Below are 14,144 nucleotides of genomic sequence, written 5' to 3'. Positions count from 1 at the left end.
TTCCTTCCTTCTTTCTACCTACACCAACATAGCAAAAAGTGTGCATGGAACTCAATCAACCAGATAAGAGAAGCAATTTTCCTGGGCAACCAGTGATGGAGAAAATGAGCTTCCATGCTCTGGAACCATTTCCAATTGTCCAGGTCACTGGTTAATTCCAAGTTTTAAGGTGTGCTTAAATATAAGGTGATGCTCGGACTTCCTGGGAGGAGCCTGCTGGTGGTGGCAGCAAAAAATCAGCTGCCTCCGAATTCCTGGCTACGTACCTGTTTAGAGGATTTTCCATCTGACGTCTTATCAGGTTTTCTTATCCTTCAGGCAAGAAGGAAAGAAGAAATTGTTTTGCTGGCAAATGCTCTTCGATTTTTGCAGCTTTTGTGCTTGCAGGGAAAGGGGGGCAAACTGCCTTGTGCAGGACAAAGTAGGTCTCCCCCACTCAGTTCAAAGTTTTGTTTGATTTAATCTTATCACGAGCTGAATCTGTTTCCATGGACAATAATTGTTTATCAACATTTTAGCTTCTTTTCTTTTTCTCCTCCGAAAAATTATTTACTTAGAGGCTTTTAAAATGGCGCCGAGCAGGCTGGTTTCTCCGGTAATAATGAACACTTTTTGTTGATTCTCACAAGAATTCAAAACAAAAGAGATTGCTTATCATATGTTTTGGTTTCACAATAGGCCAGCAGAAGCTTTTTAATTAGTTTCATTTCTACAAGAATTTTACTCCTTCATTAACTTTGCTTATCTGGAAGTTAAATGGTGATGAATCTGCTGAACGGTCTTGTTACAATGTTTACTCACTGAAAGTTTTGCCAAGCCTTAAACTTCAAAATAAAAGGGGAACTCAGCCTCTTTACTTAAAGCTGCATACTCAGGCAATAGAGTTTTACTAACTGCAGGCAGATAAATTTTGAAATGGCTTCAAAACCAAATATTAACTTGAAGTCATAAATTTTTTTCTTATTACTATTCAAAATACCAGCTTCAATTTTGTAAAAGGCTTTCTTATCCAGCTGCGTTACAAGATGGTGATTTTATAGCTTCTGCGTTTGATATATGACACACTCAATCAGCTCTATTCTCCTGAAGACTTCTCCTTATTAACTGTTAAAAGTCTATAAATAGTATCCCATTTAAAACCGAGGGGAGCAGAGACTTTGTTTGTTTGCTTGTTTGTTTGTGCGTTTTTTTATAATGGCTCCCAAATCGAAGCAGTCTAAGCGTTTCCTTAATAATACATCTCAAGAAATTGTTACAAAATCGCTGCCCTTGCCTCCCACGCCCTCTACTGGAGATCTCTTAATGTGAGAATTTCTTTTTGAAACCCTTAAAGAGTTCAGACAGGAAATTAAACAACTTTTATCGGACTTATATGATAAACTGGATGCCAAGATTGCTCAAACAAGGGAAGATATGATCGGAGTTATGACTGTTATGACAGACTATGTTTCTGAAATGGAGGACAAATTGGAACTTTTGGAAAAAGCTAATTCTAATTTGACATCTAAAATTCAAACATTACAACAGGAAGTTGAAAATGCTCAAAAACAACTCGTTATGATAAATTACAATAAGACTGCGTTTTGAGGCTTTCAGACGTTCGGTGGGAAGTCCGGGATTTAACTTTGATTGGCAGATTCAAAAAATTTATCGCCAGAACTCGTGTGAAGCAAAACAATGACAGCTTCCGAGGGACATAATTATATATTTCACCACAAGAGAATCCAGAAATGCGATAATACAGAAGTTCTACAATAACAGGCTGCGAATCGATGGACAGGACTTGATTGTTTTTAAAGAAATACCATCTCAAATATTAAGAGCAAGGAGAGACTACACTTTCTTAACTGAAAAACTCAGAGATTCTCAGATACAATATAAATGGGAAGTGCCATCTGGTATCACAGTCACATTTGAGAACCAAAAATATCATCTCAATTCTGTTTGCGAAGCCCGAGATTTTTACTACAAAACTCTGAAGGCGGGACTTCCTGATTCACCCGGACTTGGAGAAAGACAAGGAGAAGGAGAAGATAAGCAGCGGGACACGTGGCTACAAGGCGGAGGGTGTTTCTTTGCCCTTCCGGAAGGGCAGAGGAGTAAAGAATAAAGATCCAGCTATGCCTTTAAAATACTTCTTAAATTTTTAATCTGAATAAAATTTCAGGACTCCTGTCTGGTATAAAATGATAAAGCTGTATACCGATGAAGAGATATTGAGACTGAAAGAAGCGGTGCTGAATTTGGACATATATTGTATGGGACTTATATAAGACTTGTTTGAATCTTAATTTAAACTGCGCATGATCTATTCTTTGGGGCGAGGAGAGCGGAGATCGTAGTTTTCTTGGATTGTGGTTTGGGATGAATGGAGTCGGGTGGCGTGGGGTAGATGGAAGGGTAGTGAAAGTTCAATTAGATTACCTTGATCCAGAATGTAAGCTGATTTTTGTATAAATTGTTATTTGAATACAAGGTTAAGAAAGATTATCTGGAGAGTCTACACGAGGGTGGAGTAAATATGAGAGGAGCAATGGATGAGGATAAAATATATATGTGGACACGGGTAAAGGCAGGATGGGAGGTATAACATTTATATGCGGAAGCGGGTAAAGACATTGTTTAAGATTTTAAAAATAATGAGAAGCTGAGTTTAATGTTAGAGAGTTTATTGACTTCTCTTTCTTGGGGGGGGGTTCCCCCCCCTTTTTTCTTTTTATTATTCTTTTCTTTTTTGTTCTTTATTTATTTTTTATTATTATTATTTTGTAACTTCTAATCTATTTGGTTTCAATATACTCCAGACTTTGCTTGATAAAGAACGATGCCGGGAATGGGATCTGGGAAGTCGGAAGGGGGTTAGGGAGGGGGGTTCAGGGGGTGGGGGGGGAGGGTGGAAATATAGACTCAATTTTCAGAATAATGAATGCACTTGGATACTGTTGCTTTTTTTTCTTTTCTTTTTTTTCCTTTTCTTCTTTTATTTTTCTTTTGTTTTAGTACAAAACAAATAGACCAATGAATACTAGAAATACACCAAAGCGAGGTGTAGAGGGAAAGAAGAGGGGGGAATTAAGAGGGAGTGAGAAGGGAATGTAAGGAGGGTGAGATGGTGGGAAGGGGAGAAAGGAATGGCTGAGGGGGAGGGGAAGTAGAAGAGGGGATTGTTGGAAGGGAGAAATGAAAGTTGGAGGGGTAGAAGGAAGGGTGTATGTAGGATAGAAGTGTTATGAGTTGTTTATTGCTTCTTTTTTTTAACTGCACAGTATTTAAGTGATTGTATAAAGAAAAATGAAAATGTAATAAAAGATTAATCTTGGGGGAAAAAAACAGGAGACCAAAAAAATAAATAAGGTGATGCTCATTAAGCAGACCAATTAATTGACCAAAACTTTAATCTCTGCATTTTACAGATGAGATAAGGAAAAGCTGAATGGAAAACTCTAAAGCCAAAGAATTCAAACCCTGAAAAAAGATTAAATGCAAGGACTGAGTTCCAGATTGGAAGAAGCAACCTGAAGTTTTGGGGGTCCCCCCCCCCCGTTTCAAGTCCAGAAAGCAGCAAGTTGGCTTCTTATGCTGAAATGCAAGCCTCTGCTCCCAAACCTTAAAGAACTGGAACTTCTAAGGTAAAGATGTGTGGATTGCCACTCCCAGAATTCCCTAGTGGGAGTTGAACTCCACACATCCTCAAGCTGCCAAGGTTGAGAAACACTATTTTGCACAGAGGTTTCAGGTGTGTTTTTCTTCTCAGTGCTACTCGGCTATATAGTTTTACCTCTCCCTTTGTCTTGCCTTTTGTTTTGTTTGCATGCAGATTAATGATTGCATACTTCTTCTGTATCTAGAGTTAAAGTTCTTATAACTAGATACAATTATCATATTTCCCAATTATCGAATTTCCCAATTATAGTTTTTCTTTTTGTTATTCAAAATTTTTCTATATTAGATGATTGTTGATTTCATATTGGCATCCGGCATTCCAAAACTGTTTAGAAATTGGAACGGATATCCATGGTTAAAAGGGAAAAGCTGAAATCATTCGCTTGAAACTTTAATCCTGGGGAAGGACGATCATTGGTTCTGCCCCAAACACTTTTCTTCCTATTTAATAATGGATGGTGGCAACTTAACTACCTGCCCCATATGTTCTTCAAAGGGGAACAGCTACACATTGCAGAATTCAAGCAGAGTAAGTGAGAGTGTACAGTTCCAGTATGGGAACTTATACATTATATTATTAATATAATGTAACATATTATATTGTATTGTATTGTATATTACATTACATTACAGTACAATACAGTACATTATTCTTCCAGTATGACAAGCGTTTATTATACATTTTAGATGCTCAGTTAAATGCTATGATTCATTTGTATAACATCTGTTATTGTTATATCTATGTTATATTTTCACATATAACATAGATTTAACATTCAAATATTTGGCTTTTCACGAAGGCAGCAGACCTGGGGAAATCCATTGTGGAAGAGATAGAATGTTGAGGTTATCAACATCTGACAGAGGATGGAAGGTTGGGATTTCTCTATGTTGCCATTGTCTTAATAAGGCTATCCTTGGACATTCTTTGCTTTAGATGAGATTGCAGGAGGGGGGGCTTTGTCTGAAGCATGGAGGGTCAGCTTGGGTCTGGTGGAATTAACTAAAGAGAGGAATTGGGTTTAACCCTGGTCATAGTTAAAAGAGCTGAGAAGGAGAGGTACAGTCTCAATTTTCTGTTTTAGGTTTACTATTTTCTCAACACTGTATATAAGTTGTAAAGTAATTTAAAAGAATGCTTTAGTCTAGAGCTCTGGAAAGCCATTCTTTTCTAACTTTGAAACTCTGATCTGATCTCTTGCTTAGAGACTCATTTTGCATTCTTTTTTCTCTTATAAGAATTTAAGTGGGGGGTTTCTCCACACCCTCCATTATTGCAGTCTTCAACAAAATCTGAAATACTGACTAAATAGTTGCTAGTTACATTTAGTGCAAATTCATTTGGGAGCTCTTAAAGTTGCATTTTTAAGGCAATTCATATAACAAATAGGATTTAGCAGGTTTCTGCTTGATCAGCAATGATTTTATCATTTATATGAAATCATTATCACAGTTCATTACCCATCAAGGGAAAGCATTGGACTGAAACAAAAGGAGAAAAATTAGCTTTGATGTGCCAGAATAGGATTTCATCAAATGCCAATATTTTGTCAAAACTAGGTTGGAATGAGGGAATTTGAAAGGTTACTCTAACAGTTTTAAAATCATGTCATATTTCTTCCAAGTTTTCTATATGTAAAAATCTCTAGCTAAGTCCCTTGATTTGTCTCCTCAACTATTTTCTTTGCTTTTCATCCCTTAAAATTACTTGTTAAAAGTTGGGATGTATCCCCGAGAGGGGAAGCTTTTAACAGGTGAGTTTGTTGAGGAAATCCCTCTCTGTCCTCTCTCCTTCTATCTGCTTAATATTTGCATTTGCAAATATTTAAATATCTACGTTTCAACCTGGGTTTCTGTAGAATGACTTACAAAATACTAAAAAAAAAACAAATAAAATTTCCAAAGCAATAAAGAATGATAATTAAAATCCATAATATTAAACAATAAAAGCAGTTGCCAAAAATAAATCTAAGCAGGAGATTATGTCTAAAATTAACATATTCATTCATTCGGATGACAGAGTATAAAAATGTATTAGGCTTGTACCAAGAAAGCAATACATCTGGAGCCAGACAATTACTCATTAGGGAGAATCTAGGTATGTGATGGCAAACCTTTGGCATGTGTGCCAGAGGTGGCATGGAGAGCCATCTCTACTGGCATGAGCACCGCCGTCCCAAATCAGATCTCTGGCGTTTCTTTTGTGAGCTTCTGTTTCCCTGCAAATGATGAAACAGGAGCTTACAAAAGGAAAAGATCTTACTTCTTGTTGTACTGTTGGTGTTGGGACGCCCTGCCTCCCGCCAGCCAGTTGGTCTTCAAGTCTCTGCTGTGCATGTCCGCGTGTGCATGCCTTTCAGTTTGGGCATGCACTTCGGTCACTCGGTGTCTAAAACGTTCACCATCACTGGTCTAGGTAGTCTAGGAGTCCTCTCCAACACCAAACTTCAAAAGCATCAATACTATTCCTTTTCTGTGTCTTCACAGCCCAAATTTGCCTCCAAGAGTGTCACCGGAAATCTCATTTGCACCATTCTGATCTTTGTTGGTATAGACATCACAGTATTTAAATATATTTTTCAAGACCTTCATCGCTGCTAGCAAGTGCTAGCCTGTAACATATTTCTTGAGTGCTTGTTTCTTTACTATTGATGGTTGATCCTAAAAGGCAGAACCTATCTACCACTTTGTGCTCTTCATTGCCAATTCTACGGCTGGTTGTTCTACTGGTTGTCACTAGTTTTTTTTCCCTTTAGATTTCATCTTAGTCCTATTTTTTCACTTTGGCTTTTAATATCTGGGCTTGCAAATCCTGGGCTTGTACCATGGCTTCCTGACCTGTATATAACTTTTTCATGAGAACAATGAGATAGCAATAGCCCTTAACTTATATACCACTTCGCAGTGCTTTACAGCCCTCTCTAAGTGGTTCACAGAGTCAGCCTATTGCCCCCAACAATCTGGCTCCTCATTTTACCGACCTTGGAAGGATGGAAGGCTGAGTCAACCTTGAGCCAGTGAAACTTGAACTACCAAACTGCTGGCAGCCAGCAGAAGTACTTGTTCTGGATTGCCATTTTCCTGAGCACTTTCCAGAGCGTGATGTGATCAACACAATAAAAGGCTTTTTTATTATAATCAATGTATACTGACTTTTTTCAATGTTCTTTGGCATTCTCAATTATCTAGCACACATTAGCAATAAGAAGAGATATTACCAAAGTAGAATTCAATATTTTTATTCTTTCATTCAATCTTGTTGTATTGCCTTCATTGCTCTTGTTTACTTTCTTTACCCATTTTTGTTACTGTTTTTTTTATTTTTGCTTCTCTGAACATGTTGTACTGGTTAAGATACCCTGCAGCGTACATACAGTGTGACCTCATTGTCCCATCTGTGATACTAACAGCATCCAAGAGATTGCTATCTACATAGTAGATTTTCTTGAGAAATATCAAAATTTACATTACATGTGAGTGAATTTTTTAAGCTTTTGATATTATATAACTGGCATACCCCATCTATGGTCAACTATCTTCATTCAGAGTTGGAATTATGGGTATTTTATTTATTTATTAAATTTATATGCTGCCCATCTCATGGTTTGAAGCAACTGTATCTTAACCAGGTTGGGAAAGCGATTTATAGAAGTTGCTTTGTGACAAATATTGATATCTAAGCAATTGTGATTTTGCAAATAGGGTGTTAAAAATCAGCCATTCATATGGCAACACAATGATAATTTTCTCATTAAAATGAGAGACAGATTCACAAGGTCGCTACTGGAGATATGTCCATTATAAAATCTATCACATACATACCTGTCAGTGATAGGTAAATACATGTTGACTGATTGTATACATCATTACAAGGATTAACTACGGTATTCACTTTGGGGTTTTTTCTTAAATAGGTAGGACCCAAACCATTTCCCTTATTTTATTTTTTATTCAGTTCTTGAATAACATCAGCTGTTTTTACATGGGGTGAAGCATGAAATCTGAACAGGGTTGGCTCAGATTAAATAGCTGCTAAGGGACAAATGTGGATTCAGTTCTATTGCTTCATCACGTCTGTAATTTACTCCATAATTCAACAATCACACTGGCTTTGCTGCACCATCAGAACAAACGACATAAATTATTATACGATGTATATTTAAAGTAATTTTATGTATTATTCCATGCCAAATGCTCTACATTCCTATAATGTTGCATTTCAGAAATGTTGCTTATTCTAACCAAACATGTTTCCAGATGAGACTTTTATTGTAATATTACTACGCCTCATGGAATTTGAGACACTCAGATGACAGCACGGTCTATTTGTAATCAACTCATGTTTTCCTAATTCACTTCCATTTTTGACCTAATTCCAAACTATTGTTCAAGAAGAGAAGGAAGAACATACGTGTTAAGGCAGATCGTGTTTGGGAGGATATTACTTCTTTATCTCTTGCAATGTATTCTGTAAAGAAAATTCACCTCCCTGTTCCAAGTCTTCTTCAAATCTACTTTTGGGTGCTATTCCACTAACACACATGTAATTGATTCTGAATAAGCATGCTTAAATTTTGGCTACAAAGCTTTGGTGTTTTTGTTGAAATTCACTGGATAATTTTCAAATTACTATTACTTTAAAACACAAACTTTCATTGTGCTGGAATAATAAAATAAAAAAAATCCCAAACTGCAGACAAATAGTTTCTTTTATTTTTATTTTTTTTAATGGAAGGGATGAAAAAATACTGGCAAAATTTTCTTCCCTTGAAAAGACTGGATAACGGAAGTCCCTGCAATGCAAGGAAAAGAGGAACTAAGGCAGGGATAGCTTCCTGTCAGTTCTAACCTCTTCTTCAGAAGAAGTTCCACAAATCTACCGTGCTGTTTAGAACCGGTTCCAGCCCTGCCCACCTGCACCACGCTTGCCCTGCCCACTGCTCACTGATTGGCTGGCTCCCCAATTACCCCGCCCACCTCTAAGAGTCTTATCTAAACCTTAAAGTCTTAAAGCTGTCAAGTTTGAACACCCCTGAGTGTTTTTTTTTCTAAAGGGTTAGGGGTGCAAGGGTCTTGACAGTTTTAAGACTTGCGTGCTTCAAATGCCAGAGTTTTCGAGCCAACATTTTAGTTGCTAAGCAAGAGCGTTGTTAAGTGAGTTTCACCATATTTTACAAGTTGGCAATGCCCACCGTCACATGACTGCCAAGCCACTCCCACTCTGTCACATGGCCAGCAAGCCACTCCCACGAAGCAGGCCACACTTACAGAAGAGGTTCTAAAAAATTTTGGAACCCACCACTGAACTTGGGAGATAATTTGCCACTTGAAAAGTTAATTGAAAAAGCAAGTGTTTGAAATTTAGTAGAAAGAAAAGCAAACTTACATGTATTGTAGCTGACCTGTAGAACTAGCCAGAAAAAGAAAGTTTAAAATTGCCTACCAAAAATTGTGATGTGTGTATGCAATGAGGAGTTTTCTAGTATGAGACAAAACATACAGCTTCTTTACTGCTTTCACAGAAATAAGACTGCAATCCACTTGCCCTGCTTTTCTTTTTAAAACTAGCATTTTAAAAGATAGGATGCTTAGTAGGGGAATAAAATAGTCAAATTGTCAGCTGAAACTCATTTGAAACTCTGTCCCTTTTTAAATGTATGTTGTGCACGTACTGTAAATCTTTTTTTAAAAAGGTGGGTTTTCAGTTGTGTGGTGGTGGTTGCTATCTTGACGTTTTGGATGCCCCTTGTGCTTTTTTATTTAGCATATGGCATATCATACATGGACTAGCAATATATATGAACATCTCACCTAGATTAGTAAAACAATGAAATATCAATGTTAAAAAGATCTATGTTCAAATACCAATGTCTAGGCCCGGGGTCCCCAACCTTGGTCTGCAGCCCAGCAGTGGGCTGTGACGTGTTTGCAATTGGGCTTTGGAAACGGCCGATGAGCACGTGTGTGAATGCACATGCTCACTTGCACGAACAGTGGGCAAGCGTGTATCCACGCTCCATTTGCGTGAGCGATAGGCATGCATGTACACTGCTCGTGCAAATGGAGCTGAACATGCATACTCTGGCCACTTGCACAAATCATCCCCTCCCCCTCCCCCGCCGGTGCACAAAGCCGGAAATGGTGGGGAACTCTAGTCTAGGCCATGTAAGCACTAAAGCGCAACATCGTTTATATGAAGGAAAAAAAGTCAGATACTGGATCAGTATATGACCACCTTACAATCGCTCACGGTCCACAGTTTGCCATGAGACCCCACAGTCACACTGAGGGGAGGGTACGATGTCCCATTTATATAGTGAGTCCTGGCAGACACCATGTGAGGACCAGAGGTGGGTTCCTACCGCTTCGGTTTGGCTGAGTAGGTAGTAACTCGGCCTGCCATGCCCCTGAACTGGTTCTATGGGTGGCGCCATAGACGCCACCATCTTGTTTTTTGCTTCTGTGCATACGCAGAAGCATTTTTTCAGTACTGTGAATGTACGCATCGAGGGTGCGCAAAGCACATCCCTGAGCGAACCGGCAGTGGCAGCATCTGGAACCCACCCCTGGTGAGGACCCAGATTATTTGGGGCAACATGCTGACTCTGTAAACGGCTTAGAGAGGGCTGTAAAGCACTGTGAAGCAATATATAAGTCTAAATGCTATTACTATGTGAGGTATGAATCCTATTCAGAATTGTTCAGAATTGCTGAAATGGCGGTTTAAAGCCTGTCACCTTTCTTTGTAGAGTCATTTATATGTGTCTTCCTGTGTCTGGGTGTTCAGCAACCCCTTTGGCTTTCTATTGGGAATCAATGTTAAAGGTGTTGGGCAGATGTAAGTGTCAATGAGGACTTTCTGGATTTTTCATTAACATTCATACTAATGTCGTGTGAATATCAGCTGCTTTAGATGATCAGAAAGACGGTTGTCAGGTGATTGTAGCTTCACACATTTGAGAACTAAGCGTGAAGTTGAAGAACATATCCTGAGCCTCCAGCTGGAAGCTTCTCACAAGGATTGTGGGGTAGAAGACTTCTGCTTCATAAGCAAAGTCTCATTTGAGTCTAGATTGGTTCCTTAATAATATGACATGATGCTGTCATGATGATGTCCACATAACATCCTTGGCAATTATATAGAAATGCTTACCAGATGCTACAGAAGCAGGTCCAATCCTGCTTAATTTTTGCAAAATCAGCCAAGTTTTACCCAGGCCTTCATCTTTCTAGCACTCCCTAACAAATTAATAGCGAACATCAAAAGCTACTGATTCAACACAAGGACTAAGGCTGAAATTCTATGCAACTTTATTTGGGACTCCACCTATTGTTCTCATTGGCCCTTCCTCTATCTTTCCCCCCTTCTCTGCATGGCGTGCAGATGGCTGATAGTGCTTATAAGCATTAGGCTACAATCTCTGTCATTGCTCTTGCAAAGGCAATCGCTGATTGTTATTCCCTCATGCCTCCTGCTCTTGACTCTTGCCATCTCTCTCTCTGCAGCTCTTATTCTTGTCTTTTTTTTCCTTTTCTCCCTGCCAGCCTGTTCATTTCCCCTTTCCATCTGTATAGAAGGGGGTGGGGGTGGGATCTGTTCCTACCAGAGGCAGAAGGAAGGTGGGGGTTGGGGAAGAAACAATGAAAGCCACTTCCAGCTTGCAGATGGACATCTGCTCCTTACGATAAATCCTCATCCTTGTGACTCTGGGAGGTGTGGAATAAGGGCAGCAAACTCCTTTAGGGCCTGACCCAACCAAAGGCAGCATTTTCGATCCCTGCCCCCTCCCCCTACTGAAAAGCTTTGAAAGAACAAGGGCTGCTGAGAAACAACCCATGCGTGCTATAGAGGAGGAAGAAAATCCTGGCAGATTTAGACTGGGGAGCTAGACTGATTCAGAAACTGGGAATTGATTTTGTTCATTGATCATAGATCCTGGCTGTTTTATTTGGAAAAGAAAAAAAGGGGTGTTTTAAAAAAACCGTATGAATATAGATACATACATACATACATGTATGCATGCGTATGTATGTTTGTACGTACATACATACATACATACATACATACATACATACATACATACATACATACATACATATATATCAGTGGTGCGTTCTGGCCGATACGGCCTGGTATGGTTGTACCGGTAGTAGCCGGGAGCAGCAGCCACCGTACCGGTATGGTGGCTCATTTGGCCCATTGCTGATGATATAAAACTATTCAACACCACTGACAATGCTGCTACTCTACAAAAAGACCTTAACTATGTGTCAGAATGGTCAAACAATTGGCAACTCCAAATCTCAACCAACAAATGCTCTAACACATTGGCAAAAAAAAATCAGAACTCCAAATACTACCCGGGGGGGGGGGGGAATACGACCTCATGGATGACCCTCACTCTGTCAAGGACCTGGGAGTACTTATTTCTAATGATCTAAGTGCCAGAGTTCACTGTAACAGCATTGCCACAAAGGCATTAAGAGTTGTTAATCTAATCTTGCGAAGCTTCTTCTCCGGTAATATTGTATTGCAAACTAGGACATATAAAACCTTTGCTAGACCAATTCTTGAATACAGCTCATCTCTCTGGAACCTGCACTGCATATCAGACTTTAATACAATCGAGCAAGTCCAGAGATATTTCTCGAAAAGAGACCTCCACTCCTCTGCTCACAACAGAATATCTTATACAACTAGGCTTGAAATTTTGGTATTAGACAACATAGAACATAGCCCAAATTTTGGTCTTAGACAACATAATTTTCTGTACTATGCTCAGGTCACATCAAAGGTGATGGCCTTTGGTCTGACCTGAGCGTAGTACAGAAAACTATTTGCTACAATATCCTACCTGTCAATGACTACTTCAGCTTCAACCGCAACAATACGCGAGCACATAATAGATACAAACTTAAGGTAAACCGCTTCAAACTCAATTGCAGAAAATATGACTTCAGCAACAGAGTGGTCAATGCCTGAAATGCACCACCTGATTCTGCGACCTCATCCCCAACCCCCCAAAACTTTAACCTTAGACTGTCTACTGTTGATCTCACTCAATTACTAAGGGACATGCATAAGCACACCAATGTGCCTACTATTCCTGTCCTACTATCCCCATTTATTTGTATTCATTTCCTGTATTCATAATCATGTTTATATTTATATCTGTTATCTTATACATTCTTGACAAAATAAAACAAACAAACAAACATCTTTAGGTGGTTCAGCGTTGACTTTATTGGCCTACTAATTACTGCTGGGTGACGGATAGGTGAAGATATGAACTTTGTATAAAAAGAAATAGATGACTTGGGAAGAGCATTTTGCTTGTGTACAGTACATTAACTCTGCCATTGTCCTCAGGAATTAAGGCCAAAAGAACGTCCAGCAGGCAGCTTTATTGGATAAGATTTCAAGGAGGTTTTCGTGAGCTCTAAAAATAGTAATAAGGTCACTTTTTGATCTATGGCAAATTAATAAAATTAAAGCAAATAAGAAAAAAAGGGCAAGCAGGCAAAGAAAAGGAGTTATTGTGATCTTATTTGAAGGATTGTATACAACAACCATCCTTAAAAGAGATTTAGTTACAGCGGCACCAAAGAACCACAGTGAAACAGTATATTTGAGCATGTACCAGGAAAAATGGGGACGCAAAGAAAACCCCAGGGAACAATATCCAGTGTTTGGAAGTTGCAGTCACAAGTGTACCTTCTGCACCAAACGAAACTTCAAATAGAGTCATGTTTATTCAAGGAGACTGATTTATTTGGAAGTGACCATTATTAATAGATCCCTTTCTAATGGTACTTTTCTTGGTTTCATTGTGCAGAAGTGATCTTACTTATTCACTGAAGAATATAGGAAAAGCTGAACAACTTTGCTCCACTCATGTAGCCCAGAATTAGTTCAAGCCATGGTCACTAGATATTTTTGAGAATCTGTAAGTATAGATAGCTCTTGATTTACAATCATTCATTTAGTGATTGTTGAAAGTTACAACAGTACTGAAAAAAGTGATTTATGACCAGTTTTCACACTTATAACCTTTGCAGAATGGGTCATGTGATCAAAATTTGGATGTTTGGTAACTGGCATGTATTTATGATGGTTGCAGTGTCCCAGGTCATGTGATCACCTTTTTGAAATCTTCTGACAAGCAAAGTGAGTGGGGAAGCCAGATTTACTTAACTTATGTTTTACTAACTTAATAACTGCAGTGATTCACTTAATAACTGTGACAAGAAAGGATACAAAATGGGGCAAAATTCACTGAACAACTGTCTTGCTTAGCAAGATAAATTTTGGGCCCAATTGTGGTTGTAAATCAATGACTACCTGTATACAAACAGTGATACTTTTCCCTCATATTGCTCAGCAAATGGTCCTTTCATACTGTAGACTGGTGTTTCTCAACCTTGGCAGCTAGAAGATGTTTGGACTTCAATTCCCAGAATTCCTGGGATATGGAATCATG

This window comes from Thamnophis sirtalis, unplaced genomic scaffold, assembly GCF_051295495.1.
Source record: "Thamnophis sirtalis isolate CommonGarterSnake01/CBP01778 unplaced genomic scaffold, rThaSir2_p1.2 scaffold_6, whole genome shotgun sequence".
Lineage (NCBI taxonomy): Eukaryota > Metazoa > Chordata > Lepidosauria > Squamata > Natricidae > Thamnophis > Thamnophis sirtalis.
This window is presented reverse-complemented; position numbering follows the sequence as displayed.